The sequence below is a fragment of the Phyllobates terribilis genome, unplaced genomic scaffold, assembly GCF_046119375.1.
Source record: "Phyllobates terribilis strain yellow unplaced genomic scaffold, ASM4611937v1 Scaffold_710__1_contigs__length_769263, whole genome shotgun sequence".
In the NCBI taxonomy this organism is placed as follows: domain Eukaryota; kingdom Metazoa; phylum Chordata; class Amphibia; order Anura; family Dendrobatidae; genus Phyllobates; species Phyllobates terribilis.
Window position 1 is genome coordinate 190,011 of NW_027363470.1, and position 16,835 is coordinate 206,845.

The 16,835-nt window shown below is 43.7% G+C and overlaps 6 non-coding genes and 2 pseudogenes across 6 annotated transcripts; all 8 read left to right on the forward strand.

Annotated features, from left to right (window-relative positions):
- The first annotated feature begins 966 nt into the window (after nucleotides 1-966).
- On the forward strand, nucleotides 967-1,058 carry LOC141236783 (U2 spliceosomal RNA; annotated as a pseudogene).
- Nucleotides 1,059-1,818: 760 nt separating this feature from the next.
- Nucleotides 1,819-2,037, forward strand: LOC141236753 (U2 spliceosomal RNA; annotated as a pseudogene).
- A 1,115-nt stretch (nucleotides 2,038-3,152) lies between these two features.
- LOC141236640 (U2 spliceosomal RNA) lies at nucleotides 3,153-3,343 on the forward strand. The gene has a single exon (XR_012302292.1). It is a non-coding gene; the product is annotated as a U2 spliceosomal RNA (small nuclear RNA).
- Nucleotides 3,344-5,345: 2,002 nt separating this feature from the next.
- On the forward strand, nucleotides 5,346-5,536 carry LOC141236764 (U2 spliceosomal RNA). Its single transcript, XR_012302400.1, has one exon. It is a non-coding gene; the product is annotated as a U2 spliceosomal RNA (small nuclear RNA).
- A 6,444-nt stretch (nucleotides 5,537-11,980) lies between these two features.
- LOC141236712 (U2 spliceosomal RNA) lies at nucleotides 11,981-12,169 on the forward strand. The gene has a single exon (XR_012302361.1). It is a non-coding gene; the product is annotated as a U2 spliceosomal RNA (small nuclear RNA).
- A 1,118-nt stretch (nucleotides 12,170-13,287) lies between these two features.
- LOC141236652 (U2 spliceosomal RNA) lies at nucleotides 13,288-13,478 on the forward strand. Its single transcript, XR_012302303.1, has one exon. It is a non-coding gene; the product is annotated as a U2 spliceosomal RNA (small nuclear RNA).
- Nucleotides 13,479-14,593: 1,115 nt separating this feature from the next.
- LOC141236664 (U2 spliceosomal RNA) lies at nucleotides 14,594-14,784 on the forward strand. Its single transcript, XR_012302315.1, has one exon. It is a non-coding gene; the product is annotated as a U2 spliceosomal RNA (small nuclear RNA).
- A 1,115-nt stretch (nucleotides 14,785-15,899) lies between these two features.
- Nucleotides 15,900-16,090, forward strand: LOC141236676 (U2 spliceosomal RNA). Its single transcript, XR_012302326.1, has one exon. It is a non-coding gene; the product is annotated as a U2 spliceosomal RNA (small nuclear RNA).
- The last annotated feature ends 745 nt before the right edge of the window (nucleotides 16,091-16,835 follow it).

Genomic DNA, 16,835 nt, shown 5'->3' on the forward strand with positions numbered 1-16,835 from the left:
GCTCATTTTGGTTCAACTTCAGCAACTGTGCATTGCATTGCCATGTAATGTGATGCAATGCTATCTTTCTAGCTCTCCCTTTTTACTTCCTTTTGGATAAACAGACATATTAGGCAAGCATTTTGGAGCTTTCACCTAAATAACTACAGGTGGTGAGATAAGCTGCACAATATAATTGACCTTTCAGTATATTGTTGCACACACACCATCTATTTAGCAAATGCCCTTGTTATCAACAGCAGCCTTTTAAACTCACCTGAGCTAACAGGTATGTGCGCTGGTTACTCTGCTGCGCTTAAAATTTCTTTTTTGGTTTGCTACAATGCCTTTTCTGAAACGTTGTCTCCTTCTGCTGGAACACTGACTTCTTTCATTTAATGCCTGCAGACTATAAAAGAGAACCCAACCCAAAAAGTTTGGTTGATTAGTCTGTGGCATTCTGTTAAACTGTTGCTTATGGCGGTCTCTGTGAGCTTCTCAGCGACATTCAGCCAGCCAGGTATCCTGCCTGCAGTAGATGGAATGTGGCAATGGAACGCTGGCTGCGCGTGTCATAATAGGCTCTGAGCCTTTATATACCTGTGCACAGCAGCAGCCACCTTCAGTCTGCTGCTGGACAGCCAGCAGCAGCAGCAGCAGCAGGAGAGGTATGTAATCAGGAGCCCTCCTGCTAAGGGTAGACAGCTGCTCGTTCCACCCCACCCCCCGCCTTAATTGGTTCTCCTCCCTTCCAACGGTGTTGAGGCGGGTGGGAACAGCAGGGGGTGAAGGTGCTGTGTTTAAAGAGGTGGAGTTATGCAGATCTAAAACGCGTGGATTGCAGCAGCAGCAAGCCGAAAAGTGCAGGCATGTAAGGGATCTAGAGGTTGACAACATGTCTTCTTAACGGGAGTCCAGGAGCTCATCTCCACAAATGGACTTTTCAGGATCCTTGGGTGGCTCCGTAGTTTGAAACCAATTCTGGTTATCGCTTCTCGGCCTTTTGGCTAAGATCAAGTGTAGTATCTTTTGAAAAGGCGGTTTTGGATGTTGGCCGCCCTAGTAGATTGATACATTATGCACACTGGGGTTTAGGCGCTTGTTAGTACGCCAGGTGGCTAATATAGTCATCTGGTGGAAAGCATGGCCCCCCAGGATCGACGCCATTGGGCCGGGGAAGATCGAAAGCCCGAAGTGTGAAGTGCCCCAGGAGTGGTGACCCTGGGGTGCCTTAACTCACTGGGATTGGGAACCCCACTTGAGTTTATGGCACATTTGCACAAGCACTTCAAATTTTCTTTCTTCGCACACACCCTTATTCCGGGCCTTCTGGCCTTAGGATGGGGAATTTTTCAATTCCCGGTCGAAGGTCCGGGCAGTATTATACTGTGAAACCTTCACTATTTATTTAATTTCTTTGTCACTGTGTGTCCACTTATTCACGTGTGTCACGTCCTACTAGGATTTTGTCGGGATGCGGTTCCCTTACGGGTTCCTCTCTTGGCAGGTCTAGGGGGGGAGTGTGTGGCCATCAGGTTCCGCTCCCCCCTGAACCCCTCTGGCTCTCCTCTTTCGGGAGGAGAGCGTTGTTGGCTCCCCTCTTCCGGGAGGGGAGCACAGTCTTTGGCTCCCAGTGCCTTGCTCGGGTGAGAACTCGGGCAGGTGCTGGGGGTAAGATTGGGTCGCCTCTGGCTTCGGCTGGAGGTGGCTTTTTGTCCCTGTTCCTCGCTGTGGCCTTTTGGCTCGGAGGGACGGGGAATGGTTTGGGGGACCCTTCTCCTTTTGGAGAGGGTTTCAAGAAGACCAGCATCCTAGTGCACTTTTTTTGTGGCACTTGTCACTTTTTTAAGCGCACTCGGGTTTTGTACACGAATTCGGGCTAAAAAAAAAAAAAAAAAAAAAAAATCTGTTCTTATCAGTTTAATATCTGATACGTCCCCTATCTGGGGACCATATATTAAATGGATTTTTAGAACAGGGAGATGGAAAAAGAGCTTGCTCTGTCCACTCCACGCATTGACCTGGTATTGCAGTATCTCCAGGACCGGTGCACCCCTTCTTTAATGCAGTTTCTAAAATCAGAAAGAATTGAATTCAATGTTTTTTGTTCATTTTGCTTGTTTGTCGGATTTTGGGATGGACTCTTTGGCTTTGCTTTTCTTCTCCTCATTGGATTTTTCATGTTCAAAGTTGCAGAAGCCAGATTACAAGCTCATTTTGGTTCAACTTCAGCAACTGTGCATTGCATTGCCATGTAATGTGATGCAATGCTATCTTTCTAGCTCTCCCTTTTTACTTCCTTTTGGATAAACAGACATATTAGGCAAGCATTTTGGAGCTTTCACCTAAATAACTACAGGTGGTGAGATAAGCTGCACAATATAATTGACCTTTCAGTATATTGTTGCACACACACCATCTATTTAGCAAATGCCCTTGTTATCAACAGCAGCCTTTTAAACTCACCTGAGCTAACAGGTATGTGCGCTGGTTACTCTGCTGCGCTTAAAATTTCTTTTTTGGTTTGCTACAATGCCTTTTCTGAAACGTTGTCTCCTTCTGCTGGAACACTGACTTCTTTCATTTAATGCCTGCAGACTATAAAAGAGAACCCAACCCAAAAAGTTTGGTTGATTAGTCTGTGGCATTCTGTTAAACTGTTGCTTATGGCGGTCTCTGTGAGCTTCTCAGCGACATTCAGCCAGCCAGGTATCCTGCCTGCAGTAGATGGAATGTGGCAATGGAACGCTGGCTGCGCGTGTCATAATAGGCTCTGAGCCTTTATATACCTGTGCACAGCAGCAGCCACCTTCAGTCTGCTGCTGGACAGCCAGCAGCAGCAGCAGCAGGAGAGGTATGTAATCAGGAGCCCTCCTGCTAAGGGTAGACAGCTGCTCGTTCCACCCCACCCCCCGCCTTAATTGGTTCTCCTCCCTTCCAACGGTGTTGAGGCGGGTGGGAACAGCAGGGGGTGAAGGTGCTGTGTTTAAAGAGGTGGAGTTATGCAGATCTAAAACGCGTGGATTGCAGCAGCAGCAAGCCGAAAAGTGCAGGCATGTAAGGGATCTAGAGGTTGACAACATGTCTTCTTAACGGGAGTCCAGGAGCTCATCTCCACAAATGGACTTTTCAGGATCCTTGGGTGGCTCCGTAGTTTGAAACCAATTCTGGTTATCGCTTCTCGGCCTTTTGGCTAAGATCAAGTGTAGTATCTGTTCTTATCAGTTTAATATCTGATACGTCCCCTATCTGGGGACCATATATTAAATGGATTTTTAGAACAGGGAGATGGAAAAAGAGCTTGCTCTGTCCACTCCACGCATTGACCTGGTATTGCAGTATCTCCAGGACCGGTGCACCCCTTCTTTAATGCAGTTTCTAAAATCAGAAAGAATTGAATTCAATGTTTTTTGTTCATTTTGCTTGTTTGTCGGATTTTGGGATGGACTCTTTGGCTTTGCTTTTCTTCTCCTCATTGGATTTTTCATGTTCAAAGTTGCAGAAGCCAGATTACAAGCTCATTTTGGTTCAACTTCAGCAACTGTGCATTGCATTGCCATGTAATGTGATGCAATGCTATCTTTCTAGCTCTCCCTTTTTACTTCCTTTTGGATAAACAGACATATTAGGCAAGCATTTTGGAGCTTTCACCTAAATAACTACAGGTGGTGAGATAAGCTGCACAATATAATTGACCTTTCAGTATATTGTTGCACACACACCATCTATTTAGCAAATGCCCTTGTTATCAACAGCAGCCTTTTAAACTCACCTGAGCTAACAGGTATGTGCGCTGGTTACTCTGCTGCGCTTAAAATTTCTTTTTTGGTTTGCTACAATGCCTTTTCTGAAACGTTGTCTCCTTCTGCTGGGACACTGACTTCTTTCATTTAATGCCTGCAGACTATAAAAGAGAACCCAACCCAAAAAGTTTGGTTGATTAGTCTGTGGCATTCTGTTAAACTGTTGCTTATGGCGGTCTCTGTGAGCTTCTCAGCGACATTCAGCCAGCCAGGTATCCTGCCTGCAGTAGATGGAATGTGGCAATGGAACGCTGGCTGCGCGTGTCATAATAGGCTCTGAGCCTTTATATACCTGTGCACAGCAGCAGCCACCTTCAGTCTGCTGCTGGACAGCCAGCAGCAGCAGCAGCAGGAGAGGTATGTAATCAGGAGCCCTCCTGCTAAGGGTAGACAGCTGCTCGTTCCACCCCACCCCCCGCCTTAATTGGTTCTCCTCCCTTCCAACGGTGTTGAGGCGGGTGGGAACAGCAGGGGGTGAAGGTGCTGTGTTTAAAGAGGTGGAGTTATGCAGATCTAAAACGCGTGGATTGCAGCAGCAGCAAGCCGAAAAGTGCAGGCATGTAAGGGATCTAGAGGTTGACAACATGTCTTCTTAACGGGAGTCCAGGAGCTCATCTCCACAAATGGACTTTTCAGGATCCTTGGGTGGCTCCGTAGTTTGAAACCAATTCTGGTTATCGCTTCTCGGCCTTTTGGCTAAGATCAGGTGTAGTATCTTTCGAAAAGGCGGTTTTGGATGTTGGCCGCCCTAGTAGATTGATACATTATGCACACTGGGGTTTAGGCGCTTGTTAGTATGCCAGGTGGCTAATATAGTCATCTGGTGGAAAGCATGGCCCCCCAGGATCGACGCCATTGGGCCGGGGAAGATCGAAAGCCCGAAGTGTGAAGTGCCCCAGGAGTGGTGACCCTGGGGTGCCTTAACTCACTGGGATTGGGAACCCCACTTGAGTTTATGGCACATTTGCACAAGCACTTCAAATTTTCTTTCTTCGCACACACCCTTATTCCGGGCCTTCTGGCCTTAGGATGGGGAATTTTTCAATTCCCGGTCGAAGGTCCGGGCAGTATTATACTGTGAAACCTTCACTATTTATTTAATTTCTTTGTCACTGTGTGTCCACTTATTCACGTGTGTCACGTCCTACTAGGACTTTGTCGGGATGCGGTTCCCTTACGGGTTCCTCTCTTGGCAGGTCTAGGGGGGGAGTGTGTGGCCATCAGGTTCCGCTCCCCCCTGAACCCCCCCTGGCTCTCCTCTTTTGGGAGGAGAGCTTTGTTGGCTCCCCTCTTCTGGGAGGGGAGCACAGTCTTTGGCTCCCAGTGCCTTGCTCGGGTGAGAACTCGGGCAGGTGCTGGGGGTAAGATTGGGTCGCCTCTGGCTTCGGCTGGAGGTGGCTTTTTGTCCCTGTTCCTCGCTGTGGCCTTTTGGCTCGGAGGGACGGGGAATGGTTTGGGGGACCCTTCTCCTTTTGGAGAGGGTTTCAAGAAGACCAGCATCCTAGTGCACTTTTTTTGTGGCACTTGTCACTTTTTTAAGCGCACTCGGGTTTTGTACACGAATTCGGGCTTTCGATAGAAAAAAAAAAAAAAAAAAAAAATCTGTTCTTATCAGTTTAATATCTGATACGTCCCCTATCTGGGGACCATATATTAAATGGATTTTTAGAACAGGGAGATGGAAAAAGAGCTTGCTCTGTCCACTCCACGCATTGACCTGGTATTGCAGTATCTCCAGGACCGGTGCACCCCTTCTTTAATGCAGTTTCTAAAATCAGAAAGAATTGAATTCAATGTTTTTTGTTCATTTTGCTTGTTTGTCGGATTTTGGGATGGACTCTTTGGCTTTGCTTTTCTTCTCCTCATTGGATTTTTCATGTTCAAAGTTGCAGAAGCCAGATTACAAGCTCATTTTGGTTCAACTTCAGCAACTGTGCATTGCATTGCCATGTAATGTGATGCAATGCTATCTTTCTAGCTCTCCCTTTTTACTTCCTTTTGGATAAACAGACATATTAGGCAAGCATTTTGGAGCTTTCACCTAAATAACTACAGGTGGTGAGATAAGCTGCACAATATAATTGACCTTTCAGTATATTGTTGCACACACACCATCTATTTAGCAAATGCCCTTGTTATCAACAGCAGCCTTTTAAACTCACCTGAGCTAACAGGTATGTGCGCTGGTTACTCTGCTGCGCTTAAAATTTCTTTTTTGGTTTGCTACAATGCCTTTTCTGAAACGTTGTCTCCTTCTGCTGGAACACTGACTTCTTTCATTTAATGCCTGCAGACTATAAAAGAGAACCCAACCCAAAAAGTTTGGTTGATTAGTCTGTGGCATTCTGTTAAACTGTTGCTTATGGCAGTCTCTGTGAGCTTCTCAGCGACATTCAGCCAGCCAGGTATCCTGCCTGCAGTAGATGGAATGTGGCAATGGAACGCTGGCTGCGCGTGTCATAATAGGCTCTGAGCCTTTATATACCTGTGCACAGCAGCAGCCACCTTCAGTCTGCTGCTGGACAGCCAGCAGCAGCAGCAGGAGAGGTATGTAATCAGGAGCCCTCCTGCTAAGGGTAGACAGCTGCTCGTTTCACCCCACCCCCCGCCTTAATTGGTTCTCCTCCCTTCCAACGGTGTTGAGGCGGGTGGGAACAGCAGGGGGTGAAGGTGCTGTGTTTAAAGAGGTGGAGTTATGCAGATCTAAAACGCGTGGATTGCAGCAGCAGCAAGCCGAAAAGTGCAGGCATGTAAGGGATCTAGAGGTTGACAACATGTCTTCTTAACGGGAGTCCAGGAGCTCATCTCCACAAATGGACTTTTCAGGATCCTTGGGTGGCTCCGTAGTTTGAAACCAATTCTGGTTATCGCTTCTCGGCCTTATGGCTGCGATCTAGTGTTGGTTTTACTGGCATTGGTTGTAGTTGGAAGGTGCCTGGGGTACCCCGCCTCTTGGCCTTGGGTTCGGGTCCCACTCTTGTAGTGGGGCTTAGGCCCTTGCTGCTATAATGAGGTGGGCTTAGTCCCTGGGCAACGGGTTGCGATCCCAGCTGTACAGTCCTAGGATTGTTCAGCGACTCCTTAGTTGCGGAATTCCCCCATTATTGGTTGCGGAAATCCCCGTTTTCCTGTTGCGGAAATCCTTGTTTCACCATGGATTCAGATCCAGGTGAAATTCCGACCTTTGCCCGGTTACGGCATACGGTGCGGTTTTACTTCCATGAGGGAGGTAAAGATAACAGAGGTTTACGTTTTATTGTGGATGATCTTCTTGTGAAATTTTTTTCAATCCAGAAATCCGAGATCCTTGCAATCCAAGACTACCCGAAGCGTGGTGTATACGATGTCACATTCACTGAAAAAGGTATCCACCAAGATTTTTGCCGTAAAATGAATGATCCTGATATAATTTACCAGAGAAAGCCAATCTTTAAAGGTGTTAAAATTGTCGAACATGAATTAGATGTGATAAAAACTGTAATTGTTAAAATTTACTCTCCTTATACAAAAGAAAGCGATGTTATTTCATTTTTATCCAATTATTTCAGCAAAGTGGTAAGCCATGGAAAAGTTATGAATGAGTGCGGAGTTTGGGCGTGTAAGTGGAAATTTACGGTGACATGTATTAAGGACCCTTCAAGCCCGGGGGGCATAAGACTTCCCCCAGCACGTTTTAGAATTGGAAACACGAATGGTGACCTCTTTTTTAATGGGATGCCGGCATTCTGTAGGAAATGCAAAAAATACGGCCATTCTAACTGTGACATTACTTGTGTAGCCTGTGGGAGCAAAGACCATAAAACTGAAAATTGTACAACTGGAATTTTTTGTAGCAACTGTGTTTCCAGAGGTCATGCTTTTTCTCATTGTCCTTTTAGGAATACCTCAAAGAGAGCTCAAGCTGGGCAAACAGAGAGACCTTCACCCCCTAAACCAGAAAAGCCCTCACCCCCTGACCAACCCTCGGCTGGTTCGGACAAGCCCGCGGAGGAGAATGAGGGGGAGAGTATGGAAATACCGACCGAGGATGGTGAGCCATGGTGTACTGTTGGAAACTCGAAGCAAAAGAGGGAACGGCGTGGTAACCCACAAACAGAAACCCCTGCGGAGGGACCGAGGGTGGGTGCTACAGGCCAATCCTCACCTTCGAATCCTCCTGGGAATACTCAAGGGCGCGAACAGTCTGGGCCAAAAAAACGCAGGTTGCACGGAGTGGATAGGGCACCTAAGGAAGTACCCCCACCGGAACCCCCGGATGGAAGTGGGAAACCTCAAACGGTGCCTTTACAGGGTGAGGAGGTTGCCAATGTCCCACCCCCTTCAGAAATGGAGGGGGAGATGGAGATGGCTGACTCAGTGATCCTGGAAACTCCTGAAAATAAGTGGTCAACGTCTGAGACGCATGTGCTCGATACGATTCCCCCAGATGGTGCCTCGATAGGGGTCCAAATGGGGGTTCGTGAGCAAAGAGGCAGGCAATACGACCAAGCAGAGTTGGACAGAATGGAACAAGAGTATATCCTGGGAGGTCTACGGTCTGGGACACTAACAGATGAGGAGTCCTCCGTGACGGGCTCTCTGTTGACGATCAATGATCCCTCATCTCCTGGAATAGAAATATAAACCAGCTGAGGTAAGAGTTTGAAAGAATGCTAAATTTCCTTTTTTTCTCTTATGGCAGGGATTAGCGGTTTTTCTCTTAACGCTAGAGGGTTGAAAACTAAGACCAGAAGAGTTGCTCTCTTTGATTTTTTATCCTCTCTAACAGCTACAGTTTTCTTTTTACAGGAATGCTGCATCCCACACAGTTTAAATTATACAGAATATGAGACTGATTGGGCACATGGACCCTCAGTATGGTCAGGATCAAACGGGTCCAGGTCAGCAGGGGTCGCCATTCTTTTTAAAGGGAATGTTTTTATTGACTCTGTTCAAGAGGTTTTACCAGGTAGAATTTTATTAGTAAAAGCTTTTATTGATGGTTTTAAATGGCAATTTTTAAACTTTTATGGAGCCACAGATAAGCAAGAAAGAGCTGATATGTTGAATATGTTACCCTTATTTATTAATGATTCTGTCCCTCTTATTTTATCAGGAGATTTTAATTGCATTTTAGGTGGAGAAAAAAGGTTCTCAAGCTCCACAAGTAGGAATTATGATAAAACGACTTTTATGTTAAAAAATGTCATACAAGATTTTAATTTAACAGATGTTTTTAAGGAGTGTAATAAAGACTTGCCTGCAGAGGAATGGGTAACCTGGAGCAACGTGAATTGTAGCTCCAGGATTGATTTTATTTTCTGCTCTAAAAATGTATTGCCTTTTAAATGTGAGCTTTTATCTAATGTTTTTTCTGATCACAAACTTTTATCCTTTTATGTGAAATGTAATGATTTTAAGAAAAAAGGAAAAGGTACCTGGAAGTTAAACATTTCCCCTTTAGAAGACCCCCAAGTTTTATCTTATTTTACTGAATTTTATTTACATTTTAAAAGAATAAGAGACCCCCATATCCCTATAAGTAGGTGGTGGGAAAAGATGAAAAAGAACATAAGAGATTTTTTTATGAAGGTTGGGGTCCAGAAAGCTAAAGAGAAAAGAGAATTTTATTGCCAACTCAACACTAGATTGGAGACCTTATATAAATTGAAGAGCCATGAGATTGAAGTAGATAAAGAAATTAGTGACTTAAAAAGTGAAATTCAGCATACCTTAGAACAGAGAGGTAAAGAGTTAATTTTCCATGCAAAGGTCCAACATGTTGAAAATAATGAAACCTGTTCACGATATTTTTTTAAATGTATGGTGAAAAATCGTGTTTTTATTGAATCAATGGAAGGTAAACAAGACATAGAGGGTATTTTAGCTAAAGTGCATGAATTTTATTCCGAGCTTTTTAACACAAAATCTGTTGATGACCATTTTATGAAAAGTACTTTGGATGAAATTACAAACTGTTTTAGACCCTGTCTCACAAGATGTTTTATTACAGAGTCTAACTGAAGATGAGATATCTGAGACCATAAGAAGCTTTAAGTCTGGTAAAGTACCGGGGCCTGATGGTATACCCATAGAATTTTATAAGGTTTTTTATGATATTTTACAGGAGGATTTATTTTATGTTTTTAACGAGGTTTTTAATACAAAAACCCTACCGAACTCCTGGAAGAAAGGTGAGGTCTCCCTTATATACAAAAAGGAAGACAAAACGCAACTAAGAAATTGGAGACCTATCACCCTTCTAAATTGTGATTACAAAATAATGGCAAAAATTTGTGCAAATAGACTTAAAAAGGTAATAGGTAACATAATCCACCCAAACCAAGTGTGTGGCATACCAGGAAGGAGTGTTTGGGAAAATTTGAATCTAATCAAAGATGTAATAGATGACACAAAGTCGAGGGGAAGTAAGCTGGCAGTCCTGTCTCTCGACTTTGAAAAAGCATTTGATAGAGTGTCACACCAATTCCTTTTTAATGTTTTAGCTAAAATGGGTATACCAGAAGGTTTTTTATGCTCTCTCAAAGCATTTTATCATGGTTGCACTAGTAAGGTTTTAGTAAATGGTTTTAAGACAAGTGATGTGTTTTTAAATTCTGGTGTAAAACAAGGTTGCCCTCTGTCCCCCTTGTTATTTATTTGTGCCCTTGAACCCCTACTCAGTGTCTTAAGGAGAGACAAGCAAATCCGAGGCGTCCATTTGCCAGGTGGGGGAGGGCTAGAAGCAAAAGTTACTGGATATATGGATGATGTAGCCATAACATGTAAAGATGACCTGTCTATCCGGAAAACACTACGGCAAGTGGAATACTTCTGTGGTGGATCTGGTTTTAAAGTAAATTTTAACAAAAGCTGTATTTTAAATGTGGGGAATATGATTTTAAATGATGTACCGGTTCCTGAATGTGACTCTGTAAAGATTCTAGGTGTGATTTTTAACGAAACAAACAAAGGTAAAGAAAGCTGGGATCTTGTGGCACAAAAGGTAAATCAAAAACTATGTATGTGGAGGTTGAGGAAATTAACAATGGAAGGGAAGGTACTAGTTATAAAAATGGTAATTGTGCCTTTGTTATTGTACTTAAGTTTGGTGTTTCCCCCCCCCACACATACCTTTACGAAAATAATCAAAGCTTGTTTCACTTTTTTCTGGAGCTCCAAGATGGAGAAATTGAAAAGAGAGTTAGTGGTCAAGCCTAAAGAGAAAGGCGGTAAAGATTTCCCCGATTTTAGAGCTTTTGTTTTAATAAGATTTTTTGTTTTATGTTTTAATGCACTGTCGAAAAATAGTTATTGGTCATATTTCATCCGTTTTAACACAGGTTATTTTATGAAACGTCATGGATGGTTTGAAACAGTTTTAAGTTCCCCATATGCTCTTAATACACCAGAAAGCTATAAGATTTTAGGAACTATTGTAAACACGTATGACTTAAAAGGGAAAAGTGCAGAAGACTTAAGAGATAGCAAGATGATTTTAAATGGTTTCAAACAAAAGGAATCAATTGTACAGATTGGGAATTTTAATGATAATAAATGTACTGACATATGGAAAGTTATTAATGAACCCTATCTTTTTAATTCCCAGAAGGACCTGGCCTGGAGCTGTGTGCATGATTGTCTTCCATGTCGGGCATTCCAACACCGAAGAGGACTCGTGAGAACTGCCAGATGTCCAAGACAAAGATGCCTCGGAGATGAGACTGTTTTACATGTTTTATGGACTTGTCACTTTGCACGACAAACATGGACTACAATATTTCCTTTGCTTCAAAATATGACAAACATTAAGGATCTTACTTTTGAAACTGTCTTATTTGGTCGTGTGGAGTGCCCCAACGCCAGCAAGAGGATCATCGCATGGAAGACAATCAGTACCATCAAAGAAGCTCTATGGAAGGCCAGGAACATCCTTCTTTTTAAACACGATGTTTTATCTGTGAAAGATGTTTTAGAGTTGGCTTTTAGTGAAATGTATATGTATTATTTATTGGATAAAAAGAGAAATGTAATTTTATCAAAACAATGGCTGGTAAAAGAATGGAACACAGCAATCTAAACACATTGTCTGTATTTTAATGTAATTTTACTGCCTTATTGAACTGAAATCAATTTATGTACGAATGCATTTTAAAATGTAATGATTTTATGTTCATATCTAATGTATTGTAATTAAGTTTTATCCAATAAACGGGTGTACCTATGTTTGGGTACATTCCAAGTCAAAAAAAAAATCTGTTCTTATCAGTTTAATATCTGATACGTCCCCTATCTGGGGACCATATATTAAATGGATTTTTAGAACAGGGAGATGGAAAAAGAGCTTGCTCTGTCCACTCCACGCATTGACCTGGTATTGCAGTATCTCCAGGACCGGTGCACCCCTTCTTTAATGCAGTTTCTAAAATCAGAAAGAATTGAATTCAATGTTTTTTGTTCATTTTGCTTGTTTGTCGGATTTTGGGATGAACTCTTTGGCTTTGCTTTTCTTCTCCTCATTGGATTTTTCATGTTCAAAGTTGCAGAAGCCAGATTACAAGCTCATTTTGGTTCAACTTCAGCAACTGTGCATTGCATTGCCATGTAATGTGATGCAATGCTATCTTTCTAGCTCTCCCTTTTTACTTCCTTTTGGATAAACAGACATATTAGGCAAGCATTTTGGAGCTTTCACCTAAATAACTACAGGTGGTGAGATAAGCTGCACAATATAATTGACCTTTCAGTATATTGTTGCACACACACCATCTATTTAGCAAATGCCCTTGTTATCAACAGCAGCCTTTTAAACTCACCTGAGCTAACAGGTATGTGCGCTGGTTACTCTGCTGCGCTTAAAATTTCTTTTTTGGTTTGCTACAATGCCTTTTCTGAAACGTTGTCTCCTTCTGCTGGAACACTGACTTCTTTCATTTAATGCCTGCAGACTATAAAAGAGAACCCAACCCAAAAAGTTTGGTTGATTAGTCTGTGGCATTCTGTTAAACTGTTGCTTATGGCGGTCTCTGTGAGCTTCTCAGCGACATTCAGCCAGCCAGGTATCCTGCCTGCAGTAGATGGAATGTGGCAATGGAACGCTGGCTGCGCGTGTCATAATAGGCTCTGAGCCTTTATATACCTGTGCACAGCAGCAGCCACCTTCAGTCTGCTGCTGGACAGCCAGCAGCAGCAGCAGCAGCAGGAGAGGTATGTAATCAGGAGCCCTCCTGCTAAGGGTAGACAGCTGCTCGTTCCACCCCACCCCCCGCCTTAATTGGTTCTCCTCCCTTCCAACGGTGTTGAGGCGGGTGGGAACAGCAGGGGGTGAAGGTGCTGTGTTTAAAGAGGTGGAGTTATGCAGATCTAAAATGCGTGGATTGCAGCAGCAGCAAGCCGAAAAGTGCAGGCATGTAAGGGATCTAGAGGTTGACAACATGTCTTCTTAACGGGAGTCCAGGAGCTCATCTCCACAAATGGACTTTTCAGGATCCTTGGGTGGCTCCGTAGTTTGAAACCAATTCTGGTTATCGCTTCTCGGCCTTTTGGCTAAGATCAAGTGTAGTATCTGTTCTTATCAGTTTAATATCTGATACGTCCCCTATCTGGGGACCATATATTAAATGGATTTTTAGAACAGGGAGATGGAAAAAGAGCTTGCTCTGTCCACTCCACGCATTGACCTGGTATTGCAGTATCTCCAGGACCGGTGCACCCCTTCTTTAATGCAGTTTCTAAAATCAGAAAGAATTGAATTCAATGTTTTTTGTTCATTTTGCTTGTTTGTCGGATTTTGGGATGGACTCTTTGGCTTTGCTTTTCTTCTCCTCATTGGATTTTTCATGTTCAAAGTTGCAGAAGCCAGATTACAAGCTCATTTTGGTTCAACTTCAGCAACTGTGCATTGCATTGCCATGTAATGTGATGCAATGCTATCTTTCTAGCTCTCCCTTTTTACTTCCTTTTGGATAAACAGACATATTAGGCAAGCATTTTGGAGCTTTCACCTAAATAACTACAGGTGGTGAGATAAGCTGCACAATATAATTGACCTTTCAGTATATTGTTGCACACACACCATCTATTTAGCAAATGCCCTTGTTATCAACAGCAGCCTTTTAAACTCACCTGAGCTAACAGGTATGTGCGCTGGTTACTCTGCTGCGCTTAAAATTTCTTTTTTGGTTTGCTACAATGCCTTTTCTGAAACGTTGTCTCCTTCTGCTGGAACACTGACTTCTTTCATTTAATGCCTGCAGACTATAAAAGAGAACCCAACCCAAAAAGTTTGGTTGATTAGTCTGTGGCATTCTGTTAAACTGTTGCTTATGGCGGTCTCTGTGAGCTTCTCAGCGACATTCAGCCAGCCAGGTATCCTGCCTGCAGTAGATGGAATGTGGCAATGGAACGCTGGCTGCGCGTGTCATAATAGGCTCTGAGCCTTTATATACCTGTGCACAGCAGCAGCCACCTTCAGTCTGCTGCTGGACAGCCAGCAGCAGCAGCAGCAGGAGAGGTATGTAATCAGGAGCCCTCCTGCTAAGGGTAGACAGCTGCTCGTTCCACCCCACCCCCCGCCTTAATTGGTTCTCCTCCCTTCCAACGGTGTTGAGGCGGGTGGGAACAGCAGGGGGTGAAGGTGCTGTGTTTAAAGAGGTGGAGTTATGCAGATCTAAAACGCGTGGATTGCAGCAGCAGCAAGCCGAAAAGTGCAGGCATGTAAGGGATCTAGAGGTTGACAACATGTCTTCTTAACGGGAGTCCAGGAGCTCATCTCCACAAATGGACTTTTCAGGATCCTTGGGTGGCTCCGTAGTTTGAAACCAATTCTGGTTATCGCTTCTCGGCCTTTTGGCTAAGATCAAGTGTAGTATCTGTTCTTATCAGTTTAATATCTGATACGTCCCCTATCTGGGGACCATATATTAAATGGATTTTTAGAACAGGGAGATGGAAAAAGAGCTTGCTCTGTCCACTCCACGCATTGACCTGGTATTGCAGTATCTCCAGGACCGGTGCACCCCTTCTTTAATGCAGTTTCTAAAATCAGAAAGAATTGAATTCAATGTTTTTTGTTCATTTTGCTTGTTTGTCGGATTTTGGGATGGACTCTTTGGCTTTGCTTTTCTTCTCCTCATTGGATTTTTCATGTTCAAAGTTGCAGAAGCCAGATTACAAGCTCATTTTGGTTCAACTTCAGCAACTGTGCATTGCATTGCCATGTAATGTGATGCAATGCTATCTTTCTAGCTCTCCCTTTTTACTTCCTTTTGGATAAACAGACATATTAGGCAAGCATTTTGGAGCTTTCACCTAAATAACTACAGGTGGTGAGATAAGCTGCACAATATAATTGACCTTTCAGTATATTGTTGCACACACACCATCTATTTAGCAAATGCCCTTGTTATCAACAGCAGCCTTTTAAACTCACCTGAGCTAACAGGTATGTGCGCTGGTTACTCTGCTGCGCTTAAAATTTCTTTTTTGGTTTGCTACAATGCCTTTTCTGAAACGTTGTCTCCTTCTGCTGGAACACTGACTTCTTTCATTTAATGCCTGCAGACTATAAAAGAGAACCCAACCCAAAAAGTTTGGTTGATTAGTCTGTGGCATTCTGTTAAACTGTTGCTTATGGCGGTCTCTGTGAGCTTCTCAGCGACATTCAGCCAGCCAGGTATCCTGCCTGCAGTAGATGGAATGTGGCAATGGAACGCTGGCTGCGCGTGTCATAATAGGCTCTGAGCCTTTATATACCTGTGCACAGCAGCAGCCACCTTCAGTCTGCTGCTGGACAGCCAGCAGCAGCAGCAGCAGGAGAGGTATGTAATCAGGAGCCCTCCTGCTAAGCGTAGACAGCTGCTCGTTCCACCCCACCCCCCGCCTTAATTGGTTCTCCTCCCTTCCAACGGTGTTGAGGCGGGTGGGAACAGCAGGGGGTGAAGGTGCTGTGTTTAAAGAGGTGGAGTTATGCAGATCTAAAACGCGTGGATTGCAGCAGCAGCAAGCCGAAAAGTGCAGGCATGTAAGGGATCTAGAGGTTGACAACATGTCTTCTTAACGGGAGTCCAGGAGCTCATCTCCACAAATGGACTTTTCAGGATCCTTGGGTGGCTCCGTAGTTTGAAACCAATTCTGGTTATCGCTTCTCGGCCTTTTGGCTAAGATCAAGTGTAGTATCTGTTCTTATCAGTTTAATATCTGATACGTCCCCTATCTGGGGACCATATATTAAATGGATTTTTAGAACAGGGAGATGGAAAAAGAGCTTGCTCTGTCCACTCCACGCATTGACCTGGTATTGCAGTATCTCCAGGACCGGTGCACCCCTTCTTTAATGCAGTTTCTAAAATCAGAAAGAATTGAATTCAATGTTTTTTGTTCATTTTGCTTGTTTGTCGGATTTTGGGATGGACTCTTTGGCTTTGCTTTTCTTCTCCTCATTGGATTTTTCATGTTCAAAGTTGCAGAAGCCAGATTACAAGCTCATTTTGGTTCAACTTCAGCAACTGTGCATTGCATTGCCATGTAATGTGATGCAATGCTATCTTTCTAGCTCTCCCTTTTTACTTCCTTTTGGATAAACAGACATATTAGGCAAGCATTTTGGAGCTTTCACCTAAATAACTACAGGTGGTGAGATAAGCTGCACAATATAATTGACCTTTCAGTATATTGTTGCACACACACCATCTATTTAGCAAATGCCCTTGTTATCAACAGCAGCCTTTTAAACTCACCTGAGCTAACAGGTATGTGCGCTGGTTACTCTGCTGCGCTTAAAATTTCTTTTTTGGTTTGCTACAATGCCTTTTCTGAAACGTTGTCTCCTTCTGCTGGAACACTGACTTCTTTCATTTAATGCCTGCAGACTATAAAAGAGAACCCAACCCAAAAAGTTTGGTTGATTAGTCTGTGGCATTCTGTTAAACTGTTGCTTATGGCGGTCTCTGTGAGCTTCTCAGCGACATTCAGCCAGCCAGGTATCCTGCCTGCAGTAGATGGAATGTGGCAATGGAACGCTGGCTGCGCGTGTCATAATAGGCTCTGAGCCTTTATATACCTGTGCACAGCAGC